The 17,403-nt window shown below is 33.3% G+C and overlaps 1 pseudogene; it reads right to left on the bottom strand.

Moving 5' to 3' along the window:
• Positions 1–244: 244 nt before the first annotated feature.
• Positions 245–17,403, bottom strand: part of LOC124994297 (rho GTPase-activating protein 29-like) — a 45,579-nt pseudogene continuing 28,420 nt past the window's right edge.

Here is a 17,403-nt window from a genome sequence, read left to right as displayed (position 1 = left end):
GCTGGCACAGAAGTCAGTGGGGCATTAATAAACATGGTACGGGTCCTGGGATGATGACTTTTACTGTTTGTTTGAAGTACCAGACAGTTTCAAAGCCTTTACATCGATTATCCATTTACTCTTCACAAAGCCCCTACTGAGTAGGTAATATTATTATCCTTATTTTTTGTAGGAACAAACTAAAGCCATGAGAGAATAAGAAACTTGCCCAAATTTATCTGCTATTAAATAAAGTCCTGTCTCTTTAAGATGAGAGAAAGCGGTCAGATTCGGATCCTCCAGGCTCCAGCCAGGTGATGGAGGAGCCCAGTGAACTTTCTATGGGTACCTGGAAAAAAAAAAAAAAAAAAAAAAAAAGTGCAACACAAGTGTTAAAACCCCCAGAAGGGAGTGGCCAAGGAAACTGCATGGTTACTACCTGGAGAAAGAATGCTCTGTCTCCTCATGTCACTGTAGAAGTGACTGCCACTGCATTCTCAAACCTGGGAAAGGAGGGCAGCTTCCATTCTGATATTCCCAAGGATTGAGACTGCTGGGGATTCCTGGAGAGAAAGCAAAACAGCCAGGTATTCCTCACTGTTCAAGTTCTTCTGAACGTAAGCTAATACTGTCCTACAACAGGAGTAAGAGGTAAATCATGATTGGAAGATTTTAGGTGCTGAAGATTCAAAATTCCTCTTTGCATACTTTTCTAATTTCTGTTTCTCAATGAATAATGTCTTTTTGTGTAGCCCTGTCTTTATTTTGCTCAACTATTAGGAACATACATAAGCTCAGTCCTTTAATGGAAAAGAGCCCCAGTTGTATTAGAACTAATGAACATCCAGCAGAAAGGGTAAACATATATATCATATTCATTTCATATTCATACTATATACACACAGGTGTGTGCTCATACACACACATACACACATTTCTTAATTTTCTATTTTGTATTTTGTTGTTAGCAAACTTCCTTTCCATAGTTGCTTATGAATTTCACTTCTTTGCTTGTTTTCCCTGCCTTTCTTTGAAATGCATTCGTTCAGAGTCTAGTTTGCTAGGCTTCTGTTTTTCATGACTGCTCTCTCCATCCTCTTTGTCCTGAATTGTCATATTCTACCTTATTATTAGAGAATATATAAGACAAATGTCTCTTGATATACGAATCATATTTTATAGCATGAATTTAAAGTGTTATTGCCCAGCAGATAACACAGAATCTGGTACAAAAGAATTCATGCACGACGTTGAATGATGTCTAACAGATTGTATCAGCTCCTGTGTACTGCAAAGAGGGACAAAAAGGTTGAGGACACAGACTACTTCAGCCTGCACGGGAAGATGCTAGTGTGGAAAACAATACTAGCTTTTATTATTACTTTAATCTTGCAATAAGCAAATTATGTTCATACATATTTAAAATCATCACTTTAAGACTGCCTGGGACTAATTAAAACCCAAATTATGTTAAGTATCAGCATTCATTAGAGTATAAATTTTAAATAAGGGGAGTTTGTCCTGCTATCTCTTCTGAGCTTTTTGGAATCAATAGTTGTATGAAGATAAGATAAAATTGACTTATCTACTGTAAACTTTAGTAACCTGGTTCCTCACAGACACAATTATGGAAAATACTCTAAAATTATACTATAGTTTCAACTACAGTATTTTTTTACTATACATGCTAGACAACAGGTATGAAAAATATTTGAATTTGCAAACTTGAAGTGGAATTTGGATATTTTTAACATTGAAAGTTTTTAGTCTTAAATTTATATCTTAACTGATATATAAAAACATGAAATGCACATATTTATGGGGTACTATGTGATGTCTTAATACATATATGCATTGTGCAATGCTTATATCAGGGTAAATATTACAGTCTCCTCAAATATTTATCCTTTTGTGATGAAAATATTCAAAATCCTGTCTACTGGCTTTTTGAAATATACAGTATATTATCATTATCTATACTTACCCTACTGTCCAATAGTATGCCAAATTTGTTAGTTAACTGTAACTTAATACCTATTGATCATCATTTCCCCATCCCTACCTCCTTCCCTGTTCTCTTCAGCCTCTGGAAATCATTTTATTTTCATATACCCATATATCAAATAATTGTACATTTTTTATTTCTTCATTTTAAATCTGCTTTACATTGATAAATAATAATTGTATATATTTATGGATTACCAAGTGATATTTTGATCCACGTATACATTGTAAAAAAATAAAAAAAGAGCCAGTCAAGTAAATATGTCTATCACATCACCAACTTATTCTTTTGGTAAAAATTTTAAAGATTATTTAACAATTTTGAAATATGCAATGCAGTATTATTAACTATGGTCACAAGGCTGAGCAATGTGTCATTAAAACTTATTTCTATAATCTAACTACTGAACCTTTGGGTCTTCTGATCCCTGTCTCCCCTTTTCTTAACCCTCACTCTCAGACCCTGTTTCCAGCAACTCTTTACTCTTTTCTATGATATTTTTTAGTTTTCTCACATGAGTTAATTCATGTAGCCATCATATTTATGATAATATGAATGGAACTTTTGTTTTTATTATCAGTTTCTCTCCTAAGTTGTGTACCTTGTGTGTGCTCTTTAGCTGGGGTGCTGTTCTGAATTTTGTGCAGAAACATCTTGCATTATGTCATGCATTTTCTTGCCGCTGAATTTATCCTTTTTTCCCATATTGTGGGTGAAGCACCATAATCCCACAATCTGGCTTTTCTTTCTTACAAGGTATTTTTATGTTCACTTCTAAAGGTGTACATTTTTCTAAAAGGTTAACCTATTTTTTTTTCAATTGTCACTATATCTAATAGACATTGATGATTTTGGTCACTTGCTTGTGTCTAATTTTAGGACTGCATCTTAGATCTCAGAAGTAGGGACTTTCATTCAAACTCTGAGAGGAAAAGAAATCCATTTTCCTGGAAGTCTGAATCTGAACTGTAAATACCCAGAGTGTACAGGAGTTATTAACCTGATAGTCTCACTCGATTTAGAGTCTAAATTGCTCACTGCTGATTGTGTCATGACCTCATCATCTCCCTCAATGTTTCTATCCAGTCCTTTTGTTCCAACAACCGTTTCTTATTTGCTGTTCTCTCTCTGCCACAATCTTTTCATTCCTCAAAGTTTCCATTCCCACCCACTTTCTCATTTATCTCAGCAGACAGAAATAGGCCTTGCCAGTTGGCGTTCTCTGCCAACTTTAGACTCTTCTCAAGACCCTGCAGTCTTCTTTTCAAGCAAACCTGACACTGGAGCATAGTTAAGCAACAAATGGTCATAAAGCTAAGCGGACTCTCAGGACTTTCTGTAAAGGATGAGCAAAGCTTTTATTCTACCAGGTTGATGTAAAGAGGAGTAAAATTTGTTATTCATCCTGAAAACCTAAAATGGAAAGTGATAACCTGAAAACACAATTGGCTGTCATCGCAGGCTTTAACGATTTTCCCCACCCTTTGTTAATCTGAGTGGATCACATTACTTAACTGGATCAAGCATTACCCTTACTTTCAATATTCATTTTTATCCTCTGTGTTTCCACTTCCTCAATCATGCACATAAACACAAGTAAATGTGGGCGCGTGTGCACACACATACACACACACACACACACACACATCATGATACCTTTCCAACTGGTCAAACCTAAAGGTTGCTTCAGCTCTATCCACATTGCAACTCCATGACGTCCAGATCTCTGTTTCTTTGCATTGTCCAACACAACCCACCTCTGGTGGACCAAGAAAATCCTCCCACAGGCTATGTGTCACTTATATTAAGCACAGTATTATTCAGTATTTATATGAAGGTCTTGGTAAGTTTCAGCAAATAGCCCAATCTCATTTAAGTAGGTTTTGTTATTGTTTTTCAGAAGCAACTGGCAGGAAAATTTAGGGTAGCCCATGTGGCTATTTGCCATCAATAGTGGGAAATTTTGTAATGTTTCCAAAGTCTGTGGAATTTCCCCTAAGATGAGCATCGCCTATCAAGTTGGAAGCCAGAAACTCACTTTCCCATTCCTTCCTATCATGTTGTATAGACGTCACTCATCAGTCCCATCACCTGACCATCCTGATATGCTGGATAGTGCTTGCTGCTTCTTTTCCTTAACAAACCTTTTATCCTATTATTTTTCAACATTATATCTGCACTTCTCTGCAGATAAATGGATTTTTAAATTTTCAGCTCTTGAAAATGTGTGTGTGTGTGTGTGTGTGTGTGTGTGTGTGTTGAGGTAGGAAATATACAGTCTTATAACTATTTTAAGATGGGCTGAAAATAGATATATTAGGATCAACTGGGAGTTTTAGAAGGTGATGTTTATAAATAAACTCATGTTTTCTCTAAAGAAAGTCTGACATAAATAAATATACTGTTTCTCATCTTTATTCATCTAGAATGAATAAGTATTCATTGTAGGCAACTCTGTTCCTAAAAGTGGATTAATTTTCAAAAGAATCTACATTTGGTTCTGTGTATATGTCATGGGCTGCACTCAGTTTAGTATAATGTATTTTCCTCAGAATTTATTTCAGCTTTATTCAAACATCGATATATGGAAAATAGGAAATAATAAACTAATCTTAGTCCTGGCTCAACAATGAATTCATTCTGCAGGGGTGGCAAAGCATTTAATTTCCCTAAATTCTACTCTCTCTTAGGGGATGTTGCAGGTAATGTTCCTCCACAAACACGTGAGGCTAGCACATTTAAGGAGCAGGTGTTTTCATGGAGACTGCGTATTATCAACACCTGTATAGGCAAAAGAGGGAAAAAGTATCAGCAGAGTGAGTTGTCTAACTGGGTTGTGGGTCCAGTGAGAGTTTCAGTCAATCCTACAGGAGTCTCTGGGGCTCAACTGCTCTGTTGGCTGGTCTTACATGGGGTCAACATGGCTGCTCCTTTCTACTCATGCAATGCCAATCAATGGTTGTGGATTACACTGGAAAGGGTCTTGTCCTGGGTCTGGCTGTTTCTCTGCAGTTGAGACAAATCTTGAAGGAGCTGAGATTTAAATCTGCCATCTGGCAATAGAATTCCTAACAAATGAGACAAAAATCCTTCCTTGAAGGGATATATGGGCAACTCAGATTGTCCACAATACAACTCAGAGTGTCAATCAATAGTGGTGAAGACATTTCCACCTCAATTAATGACCAGGAGGGTAAATGAGATATTTTTAAAACAAGTTGCAAAAATTAAATGCTAGTGGGTTCCCCACCTCTCCTGGGCTCTTCCTCCCATTTAATTAAATTTAAGATAATAAAATCCTACAAAGCAGAAAATTTTACATTAAAAATATCTATGTAAAATAATTAATACATCTATAAAATTGAGATATTAAAGTGTTATCTAATAGTTTTAACAGACATACCATTATCTTTTAGAATTTGATCCCTTCTGGGTTTCTGAAGATCAACATACAACAATGCAGCATCAGACACAGAAGGAAGCAGAGTTCAGCTATAGGGAAGCAAGAACCCGGGCTTGAACCAATTTCTGCACCTTGCACTCACTGATGTGTATTTCACCTCCTTGTACCTCAACTGTTATCTGGGTTGCTAGTGAGACTACATCCTGGTCCACTCGTGCTGCAAAAGTCCCTCTGAAGACCAGTGTGTGATGAGTCCTTGTGAATTGCTGTTCTCTGGTGATTTGGTAAGGGTCATTGCCCAGTTTGGCCCAGGTAAGAATCAGAGATCGAGTAAAATTGTTATCAGCTATATCTAGTTTTATCTCATGCTTAACATTTAAATCTATAATACAGTAATTTTTAGGTATGATGTGGAGGAAGATAGAAGTTTATATTTGGTTTCCTTTAAATGATCCCTTCTCATTTTTAATGTATTTGAAATGTCTATTTTTCAACTTTAAGTATTACATATATTGAATATGGAATTGCAACTTTCTTTTTCATAGTTGTATACTGATTCCCAAGCAAATATTAGAGCATTTAAATAGCATTTAAATAATCTCTGGTGGAGAATTTAATAATCTCTTTAAATATGACAGCATTTAAATAATCTCTGGTGGAGAATATTTTTCTTTTTTACTAGATTAAAAAAAGTATCAATGCATTTATTCTTTAAAATGTTAAAAATCATTTTACTGAGCTAAAAATAATTCCTGGTTGATATTTTTCTGTTGCGATTCATGTAATTTTAAACACAGTAAGAGTTAACAGCCCCAATGTATTTCTGCTGTAATTTGTGTTTATGCATGTGCATACTGTGTCATTAGAGCTGGACCCAGTGTAAAAAATAAAAGCCACCTATATAAAGGGAAGACAAGGATATTGATGTACTATGACAGGTCTGCCATGTCTTCTGCCACTGAGTTAATTTTAATTTATTTGGTAATTGTTAATAGAACATGAGAATGTTCTATCAGTGGACTACACTTTTTGTGAAACTGTTTCAAAACTGAAATCAATGAAGATCAGAGAGATTCTAGGGAAACAAAATAAACACTCTTGCCAAGAAGATTGGATAGAGGCACTTCAGAGTTCAAACAAACACAGAAATCTTTCATCTTGTGTCCACTTGTTTCATCTGTTTCATAGTAGGAATTTTGATTATGAATTTTCTCTGAGTCTCATTCCTCTTCTTGATTTGGAACGAGTAACAGGTACTTCAATTAAAAAGCCTATGCTTCATTAATCTTTGGATATATTGTAGAGAATTGTACTTCACTATCACTCATAATGTTTATTCATTTAAAAATGTCTGTTGGTATATTATAGTCATGCATAATAGTGGGGTTGTATTATAGTCATGCATAATAGTGGGGTTCAAGTTGACATAATTGTACATGCATATAATTTGCTCCATTTTGATCATCAGCACTTCCACTTTTCCTCTGCTCCTCTCTTCCCATGCTCACTTTCTTCTACTCTACTAGTCATCCCTCTATTTATTTATTATTTTGTAAATTGGCAGATTATAGACACATAGAAAAGTGGAATTCATTGTGCTGTAGTTGTGCATGCAAATAGCTTCATTTGGTCAGTTTCATTTCATAGTTCCTCTCCTTCCCATCTCTTCTCTCTCACCCTGGATCCCCTTCCTCTACATTATAGTTTTTCCTTTGGTTTTAATGGGATTTCCTTTCTTAAAATTCTTTAATTCTCTCTAGCTTCCACAAAAGTGAGAAAACATTCAACCTTTGACCTCGTGAGTTTGGCTCATTTCACTTAGTATTATGTTGTCCAGTTCTATCCATTTAACAGAAAGTGACATGATCTCGTTAGTAAATCTCCATTGTGAGGATACAGAACATTTTCTTTATCCATTTGTCTGTTGACAGTCACCTGGGTTGGACTAAACTGATATTTCTGAAAAGTAGAAACACAAATGGATAATGAATATAAGAAAAAATGTCCAACATCCTTGGCAATATCCTTAGCAATCAAGAAATGCAATTCAAAACTACACTAAGATTTCATCTCACTCTAGTTAAAAGGGCAATTATAAAGAATACAAATAAAAAGAAATACTAGCAAGGATGTGGGAGAAAAGAAACATTCACACATTGTTGGTAGAACTTCAAAGTAGTACAACTACCTTTGAAAGCAATGTGGAGATTCCTCAAAAGATCAGGAATGGAACCACCATATGACACTGTTATCACATTCTTTAGTATTTATCCAAATGAAATAAAATCAGCACACAACAGTGACATGTGCATATCAGTATTTATAGCAGTATATTTAACATTATACAAGTTATATTTACTCATTTTCATATCTTTGATTATGTTGAATTTTTAATTAGAATTTAGTTAGAATTTTTATTTTGGGTTTCTTGCATTTTTTTATATTTTCATGAACTTTTTCTTTTTTAAGTTTTCTTGGACTTTGTAAAGAAAAATATTTTATATTCTACATTTTTCTTCTTATTTATGTCTTTATACTTACTAATTTCTTCTTCCTGATTTCCTTTCTGGCAACTCATTATTTTAAAATCATTATGCTCAATTTATCATGGTGATCATACCATTATTTACTGAGATGTCAGCCTGTCCAATGGTACTTTTAAAAGGTAGTGCATTCATTTTCATTCTTCCTTGTACAATAAAAAGGTAGGATAAGTGAACCATTTTTCTGTAAGTTTCTCACATTAAGTTCTGTAAATATAAATTTTTCCTTACTCATCTTTATTCTCTAGATAATCTATAAGTGAAATCCCCACTTCCTTTTTAATTCAAATTGATTTATAAGAGAGACTATGTCCTGGTTTCACAATCATCTTACAGAATTTAATCTAAGGCAATCTGTGTCATTCTGACCTGACATCCAGTGGGTCACACTGGATTCAAAAGGGTTACATGGGTAAGAGTTCTTCATCTGAATGTTAGGAGGCCACCTTCTGAGCCTTCTTTTGTGCTTCCTGTAGTTTTATTGTAAGAAGATACAGGATAAGGTGTTATCTCTTCTTCTTTTAGATTATACTACTGGTGGTGAGAGCAGGTACCTTTTTCCCCATAGCGTTCCTCCCTTTCTCTTATCCTACATCATGTTGGGCCCAGGCAACTACCCTGCCTGTGAAGTAGAAGTCCGACCAGCTCTGTTTTGGCTTTGGGTCCCAACATGGCCAATTCCTCCAAATCCCCTTGGTCATCATGGATTTGCTTTAGTTGTTCTTTGCCTCTTTTCCAAGAGTAAAATCCTATCCTCACATCTTGAGGTCTTATTAGTGACAGCATAGCTATTTCAGGCCTATCCTTTTTAGGGTAAAACACAATAATGTAAAAATCAGAGCTCTGATGAGTAACATTACTAAGAGAGGCTATTGGGCTTGAGACAAGCATATCAAAGTCCTCTGACTAAACATTAACAAGAGTGATCTTTCATATAGTAAATCTGTCCTTAGGGGAGAAAAATTTGTTTCACTTATCACAATGGTTCTGTTTTTAAGTACTAATTAGTTTCATATGTTTAAAGATATTCAGGTTGTTAATCTATTACATAAGAACATTTATATTCAATAGTGATAATTAAGAAAACCTCTTTAACTAGAATGGGTTTTCATTAAAATATTAAAGATCCATTTAAAGAGAGATATTTGCAACTATTATATTTCACCAGATCAGAGATTTCACCACCCAAAACCATATTTTTTCCAACTTTATTTCAGGATAATTGACCAATCAAAATTGCATATATTCAAAGTGCACATCATGAAGACTTGACATTCATATGACATGTTTATCATAGATCATTTTTTAATAAATGTAAAGTGTTTTTCAAAAAGTTTGCTGTCACTTTAACATACTTATGGGATACACTGATTATTTGATATAGTATGCAGTATATGAATTCTATATAAATCAGCCTATTCATCTACTTCAATATTTTTCTAAAAATTTTATTAGCATGTATGAATTGATTGTAATGTCTCATTTTTTAATCTCTAATTATATTTATTTGGGTCTTCTTTCCTTTATTCTTTGTTAGTCTAGCCAAATATTTGTCAATTTTGTTTATCTTTTCAAAAAGTCAAACTTTCATTCCATTGATCTTTTGGTGTTTTCATTGTTATTGTTTGGTTTTTAGTTTCTATTCCATCCATTTCTGCTCTGATCTTGTTCTTTCTTTCTACTAATTTTGATTTTGATTTTCCCCTGCATTTTTGTGTCTTTGAGATGCATCATTGGTTGTTTATTTGAAATCTTTTCTTTATGTAGACACTTACTGCTATAATTTTTCTTAGCACTGTTATTGCTGCATTCTATAATTTTTGGTATATTGTTTTCATTTTTATTTGTTTCAGGAAATTTTTACATTTTCCTTTTGAGTTCTTCAAAAATACATTGTAGGACTGGGGAGATAGCTCAGTTGGTAAAGTGCTTGCCTTACAAGCACAGGACCCTGGGTTCGATCCCCAGAACCACAAAAAAAAAAAACAAAAAACAAAAAAAAACATTGTAAGTTCAATAGCATGTCATTCAGTTTCCATATATTTGCATGATTTTTAACATTTCCTTTGTATTTATTTCTAGTTTTCTTCTATTGTAGTCAGAAAAGATACATGCCATGGTTTCAATTTTATTGCATTTGTTGGGACTGATTTTGTGACCTAATACGTAGTGTGCTCAAGAGAATGTTCCCAAATGCTGAGGCAAAGAATATTCATTAAGCAGCTGTTAGATTAAGTATTTTGTAAATATCCGTTAGGTCCCTTTGGTTTATAATATAGTTTAAATCATGTTTCTTTGTTGATGGTTTTGTCTGGATGATCTGTACACTGATGAAAGTGAGATGTTGAAAACTCCCATTATTGTATTGGATCCTATCTCTCCCTTTAGATCTAGTAATGTGTACTTTATAAAATGGAATGTTCTAGCATTAGGAAAATGTATGTTTACTATTGTCATATGCATTTGTCAAACTGATTTCTTGATCATTATACAGTGATTTTCTTTGTTTCCTATTTATGGTTTTTGTTGTTAGATTTATTTGGCCTGATATTACATATATATATTACATATATGTAATATATGAGTTTTCTCATAATAATTCTTTAAAATCTTTCTCAGGCATCTTGTCTATATATATATATATATATATATACACACACACACACACACAGTCCTGCTCACTCTTTTGGTTTCCATTTGCATGGGATATCTTTTGCCCTCATTTTAATTCATCTCTGTGTGTGTCTTTACTGGTGAAGCGAGTGTCTTGTCTTGTCTTATGGATAGCATATTGTTGGGTTATTTATTTATTTATTGCACACATTCATCTACTCTGTGTCTTTTAACTGGGATATTTTGTCCACTTACATTCTAAGTTATTATTGATAAGTAAGGACTTACTCATGTAATGTTAAATGTTGTTTGTTTTGACTCTCCTTTATTCTATCCTTTTTTTGTTTTGTTGTTCATCTTTGTGGTTTGGTTATTTATTATATTGATAAATATTGAGTTTTTTTTCTGTTCTATTTTGTGAACCTACTCTTCCCAAGGGTTTTATACTTCCATATGTTTTCATTGTGTTCACTATTTTTATTTTGTGTTTTACATGTAGGGCTTCTTTAAGCTTCTTTTCAGAGGCCAATCTGGTAGTAGTGAATTCAGACTGGTTTTATTTGTCTTGAAAATTTTATTTCTTTTTCATATCTGAAGAATAACTTTGCTGGTTACTGTATTTTTGGTTGACAGCTATTTTCCTTTAGAAAGAATAAGTCATTTCACTTCCTTTTAGCCTGTAAGATTTCCTTTGAGAAATCTATTGTTATTTTAATGGGGGTTCATTAAATGTAACGTATAGAGATTTTCTCTTGTCCTTTTTAGAATTCTCTCTCTCTCTCTCTCTCTCTCTTTTTTTTGGTATTGGCGATTGAAATAGGGGCACTCAAATACTAAGACATGTCCCCAACCCTATTTTGTATTTTATTTAGAGACAGGTTCTCACTTAGCTGAATAGTGCCTGCTTTTGCTGAGGTTGATTTTGAACTCAATATCCTCCTGCTTCATCCTCCTGAGCTGCTGGGATTACAGGTGTGCATACTGCGCCTTTCTTGACTTGTATCTTGTGTTTTTGACAATTTGACCCTAAGTTCAGGTATTTTCTGGTCATATATATTTGGAATTCTCTAAGCTTATACATGGTCATGTATATCTTTCCCAAGAAAGGTGTATTTTCTATGGCTTAACTTATTTTCTTTAATATCAACCACCACAAAATAAACCAAATGAACACATGAAATTTGTTCATTTAATGGCATCTTAAAGGTCTCAAGAGTTGTCATTATCCTTTTTTTTTTTTTTTTTTTTTTTTTTTTTTGCTTTTTATTTGTCTCACTGGAATATTTCAAAAGACCTATCTTTAGTTCAGTTCTTTCTTTGGCTTAATCTGATACATTATTGAGAACTTCAACTGTTTTTATATGAGTTAATTAAGTTCTTTATTCCCTAGATTTGTTTGGTTCTTTTCAAGATCTTTATCTATTTGCTGAATTTCTCATTCATTACATGATTTTTTTCTCCTAACTTTATTCAACTGTCTGTACTCTTTCTAATCTCTACTGAGTTTTCTTATAATAATTCTTTAAAATCTTTCTCAGGCAAAAATTAAGTTCTTTATTCCCTAGATTTGTTTGGTTCTTTTCAAGATCTTTATCTATTTGTTGAATTTCTCATTCATTACATGATTTTTTTCTCCTAACTTTATTCAACTGTCTGTACTCTTTCTAATCTCACTGAGTTTTCTTATAATAATTCTTTAAAATCCTTCTCAGGCATCTTGTCCATATCATTTTGTTGTTCTTTTGGAAGCTTCATGTTACCTTGTTTTCCCACATTTTTTGGGCCCAATGTTGAGATTTGAATGTCTGGTGGATCAGTTATTTCTACCACTTTTTTTTTTTTGCATCATGTCTATTTTTATTTTTTATTTTATTTTTATTATTTTTAAATTATTTTTTATTTTTACAGACTGCATTTTGATTCTTTGCACACTAATGGGGAACAGATTTTCTTTTCTGTGGTTGTGCATGATATAGATTCATACCACTCTTTAAAGGTGGCTTTGAGAGTAAACGTTTTCTCCTGAAGATGTGTCTTGAAGTATCATTTTGGAATGGAATGTTGGCTTTGGTATTATCTGGGTGCTGTAGTGTTGTATCCCTTCAACTCTTTTGGCTGATTGGATGTCTTCTGTGAAGCACTTGTGGCCCAAGAGAATCTCTGTGTGAGGGAGTCACGTGGAAATGGGGACACTCTACTGGTTCAGCTGGGTGTGGTGCACCTAGAATCGGGAGTGGGATGTGCATTGTGTGGTCCCTCCAACAAAGGGAATGACAGTTCCAGGAAGCTTGCTGGAGCAAGCTCTGATGCTGGTAAGAGCCTCTGTCACTGACAACTCCAGGAGTGATGGAGGGCCTACAGCATCTGCTGTTAGTTCCATTGATGATCTGGGTCAGGGAGCTACTGCCCATGGATGGGGGGTTACAATGAAGGAATGCACACCTGCTTTCTGATGCAGCTCATGAATGACTGGTTGTAGGCAGTTGAAGTAGTGGATCAGTGAAGCACTTACTCTCGATTCACTGACAGTTTGGGCCCTAAAGTCCACTAACAGAGGTGGCAACTAGGGATCGCAGCAACTCTTTCAGTCCCTGAGAGTTGGCTGTGGGGAGATGGCACTCATCTTAGAGTGGGTCTTAGAGCACTCATTCTCAGTTGCAGTGGTAGTGTGGGTCTAGAAGAAATTGGCTAGATCTTCTGCATACTTTCTAAATTGCTGTCTAATTAATTTATCAATAATAGAGTTTTGTTTTTTTTTTTTAAACTCCATGATGGTAGATTTGTCAGTTTTTCTCTGTAGCTATTGCTTAAATCTTACTTAATGTTTTGAGCTTACTTAATTAGGTACTTATAGTTTAAAACTGAAATTTATTTTTAAAGTTAATTAATTTTAAAATCCCATCCTGGATGACTTCTTTATTTCTTCCTATTTTATCACTATCATATTTGTATTATTATTGTATTGTATCTCTATTAATAGTATAACATTCTCTTTAAGGGAGTGTTTGCTTCAATGCCTTTTCCCATCCCTTTATTTAAGACTTTTCTATTTTTATGCTTCTTCATGTCTCTCTTAAACAGCGTTTCTAGAATTTGCATTTATTTTATGCTATTTGTCAGCTATTTGTCTTTCAATGATTTCACTTGTAATGATTTGCATTTAATCATTTCTGGTTATTTTATTTTGTTTAATTCCAGATTGTCAAGGTTTCCCTTCATGTTTTTACTTTTCTAAAATTGAAAAAATAATCACTTTAGAATGCTCTCACATCTCTTGGTCTCCATCATCACCACAAGTAAGCAGATGTTACCTAAAACTTTCAACCTAGATTATTATGAATTTTTTCCCCTTCTTCTCCTGCTATTAGCTTAAAGACAGGAGTCAACTTCAAGGTTTTTGAGCATAATAACTTCATATATTTTCTACAGTACTGTCTGTCTGTCTCTTTGGTTTATCACTATATTTAGTCTAAGAACATTTTCAGGAAAAAAATTTAATTAATATGCTTCTTCAAGGTGCCTTCCTAACACTTAGTGAGTCATGGCGCTAAAGAAATTATGACCCATTTTAATAAAATCTGTAACATTATTATTAGACCAACATTCTTTCTGGTTACTTACTCTATTACATTACATAACAGTTCAGTTGATTAGTTTCCCCACAGGATATCTATTCTTTCCTCATATATTTTTCTACCAAGACTGTCAGCATTACTTATGTAATGTTTAGCATAATTATAATAGACACCGAGGAGAAACAGTTTTGAAAACTAATTAAAAAAATCATTGTGTGTGTGTGTGTGTGTGTGTGTGTATAGGCATATACATATATAGTCTTAGTTGGATCAGGGGATATGGTATGAGCAAATTTACAAACTAGAACTCAAATATGGATTTATTTCAATCAGTCTCACAATATTTATTGCAAATATTTTCATTATTAAAAAATTAATCATACTTACAAAATATAACAATGCATAAATTATTAAAATTGAAGAAACATGCACATAAATTTCCTTCAATGAATCAGGTTAACAAAAAATAGTGTAGCATCATGTATTTGTCAAAAGAAACTTGCTTTAATGAAGTTGCAGAATATACAAACTACTTTCACAAAATTTTGTCATTATGATGCTATGCTTTACAAGACTTTGAAGGACTATAAATGGGTACAGAGTCAAAAATTGGCGGAAAATATTTTCAAATTAATTTTGGGAGAGAGCTAGTGGAATTTTCTGTGGCATCAGGGACTTTATTGATTTTGTCATGTGCAAGATGTTATGTCAGAAATTTGGGTTTTGAAAGTCTTGTCAATATATAGGTATTGAAAAAGAACTGAGTTTTCATGCTATATTAAAATATTGAGCTGCCACTTAATAGCAGTGTGACCTTCCAGGGAGATGCTAAACAACTATAATTGTACTATCTCCTTTCAAAATAAATGTTTTGAACTAGGGATACTAAATATTTATTTTAACAGTAGATATTTTTAGTCTGTAAGGATAGTTCCTCATGTTTATATTCAGGTTCACTAGAACTGAGTACATCATCCTTAAGGTGTTTGATTAAACATTGTTTGGAAAAAGAATTCTCATGCTTTTCATTAACTCTCAAAATATTTTATTACTCAAAAAGTTAAATTTCATTTTTATAGAGGAATATTATTATGATCCATAGACCATTTGTTTTCAGGGTTGAGTTCTGGAGAGCAATACCACTTTGAGAGAAACTATATTTTATAATGTGCAATGATTTTTTTTAGTTGTTAATGTTGCAATTTATGTATATCATTCTATTTATTTCTTTAAAACCTTATGTAGAGAGACATACTCATTGAACAAATTCAGAAGAGCAGTATCTAATTAGAAAGCCTATTACTTAGGCACTATTACTTAGGCAAATATTTCCAAGGAACTCAATGAGAGATATTTTGTTAAAATACATTCATTCTTTCACTAAATTTATGTTTAATGCTGTTATTAAAAGGTCTAAAACAGAGATGGTTTTTAAAGGAGACCTGAATGAAGACTATGTGAATTCTGGAAAAAGAGAGATCCATACAGATGGAAGAGCAAGTCCAGAAACCCTGCATCAGATTTACAATTAGCCTGAAGGAAAAAAGAAATACATAAATATCTTAAGGCCACAATAAGGAAGGTCTGATTCCTTTGTCATGTTGTAATGTCTTGGGTGTTATAATAATTTCTTATAAACTGGATTGCATATAAAAAACAACAATTTATTTCTCACAGTTCTGGAGTCTAGAAGTCTAAGATAATCATAACAACACAGCTGATTCTGATGAGAAGTCTTTCTAGGTTGTAGAGTGCAGACTTTTTGAAAGACCAGATAGTACTTTGGCTTCTTAGAAGCACTTATCCCACATCCGGGAGAGCTCCATTCCTGTGACAAAATTATTTTACATGGAACCCACTTCTTAATACCATCACACTGGGAACCAAGCTTTAAACCATGATTTTAGAGGGACATAAACATTCCCATAGCATACACACACACACACACACACACACACACACACACACATACACACACACACACATGCACACAATATCTTAATGCCTATAAAATAATTCCCAATAAATATGCTGTAGCTTTCATTATAAAAGAAAGACTGGCTATTAGGTGGAATTATGTGGGGACTGTGAAAGGAAGAAGAGAAATTGCAGTATCTAAAACTAAGAGCTTCATTGCAATAGAGCAATTATTTTGTAAACCTCAACTAAAGGTACAGTATGTTAATTAAATTACTAATGGTTTATACCTACACATTACAGCCTGTTTAAAAAATACATTGTCTCAATCAAGAAATTCATGGTTTTACTGTTTAACTATTTATAACTCCCTAGAGTGGATTTGGATTAAAAGAGGAATTCTTGTCTTAAATTATGTGATTTTAGAGATTATAATGATAATGACATCCCTGGTTTAGATTTTAAATTTAGATTTTAAATTTAAATCAAATTATACTGTTTTTGTATTATTTCAGTTTTCTTTTTAGGAAGCAAAGAAGCAACTGGGAATTCATAATATTTTATAGGCAATGAATTTCACAGTCTCCACATAATTCCAAGCAAGGAGGAAGTTAAGGTTAAATGAGATAATGCACTGGAGAGAATTTTGATCTCTCTAAAGCAAAGTTGTTATGTAATTACTATGTTTTGATCGTTCAACATATTTTTATTGTTTATGCTTATGATCAGTCCACTTAGCATGCTTTTATAAATAAATTTTTATGCAAGCAAAATTATTTCCTCAATACCAGACAATCTGATATTGGCTATTTCCCAAAATTTTAATTCCAATGTATTGTATCTCTTAGTAGATATGTTTGTGCCCACATGTATTTGAATATACATGATTTTCTTAGGAAATCACAATACATATTGAAATAAATTAAGAATTGATTATTAATTTTCCAAGAGAATTTACAAAAGAAATTCATTCATCTTATAAATTCCCTTATGAATTTTATAATATACTCTAATTATGAATATATTCTATTGAAAAGCATGTCTATAGATTTTCAGAGGTATGTTTAGTGTATAAAGTACAGTATTCTTGAATTACTCTGGTACCTTCATTACAGTCTTCTTTATAGAATGACCTTAAATCTTCTCTACTCCTTATCCTTAATACCAAAGATATATCATACAGTGTACCCCCAGAATAGAAATATGGTAGGATGAAGCAATATTTATACTCTCTCATGGAAGTGGGATGTATGGTACAAGCTGTCAGCTGTCATTCTGCCTGTCAGAGATCTCTCCAAGTTCATCTGCAAAACTTGAATTTTTTCACTACCACTGAAAATTTACTTCACTCTAACTCAACTTGAATAT

This window comes from Sciurus carolinensis, chromosome 10, assembly GCF_902686445.1.
Source record: "Sciurus carolinensis chromosome 10, mSciCar1.2, whole genome shotgun sequence".
Classification (NCBI taxonomy): domain Eukaryota; kingdom Metazoa; phylum Chordata; class Mammalia; order Rodentia; family Sciuridae; genus Sciurus; species Sciurus carolinensis.
This window is presented reverse-complemented; position numbering and strand designations above follow the sequence as displayed.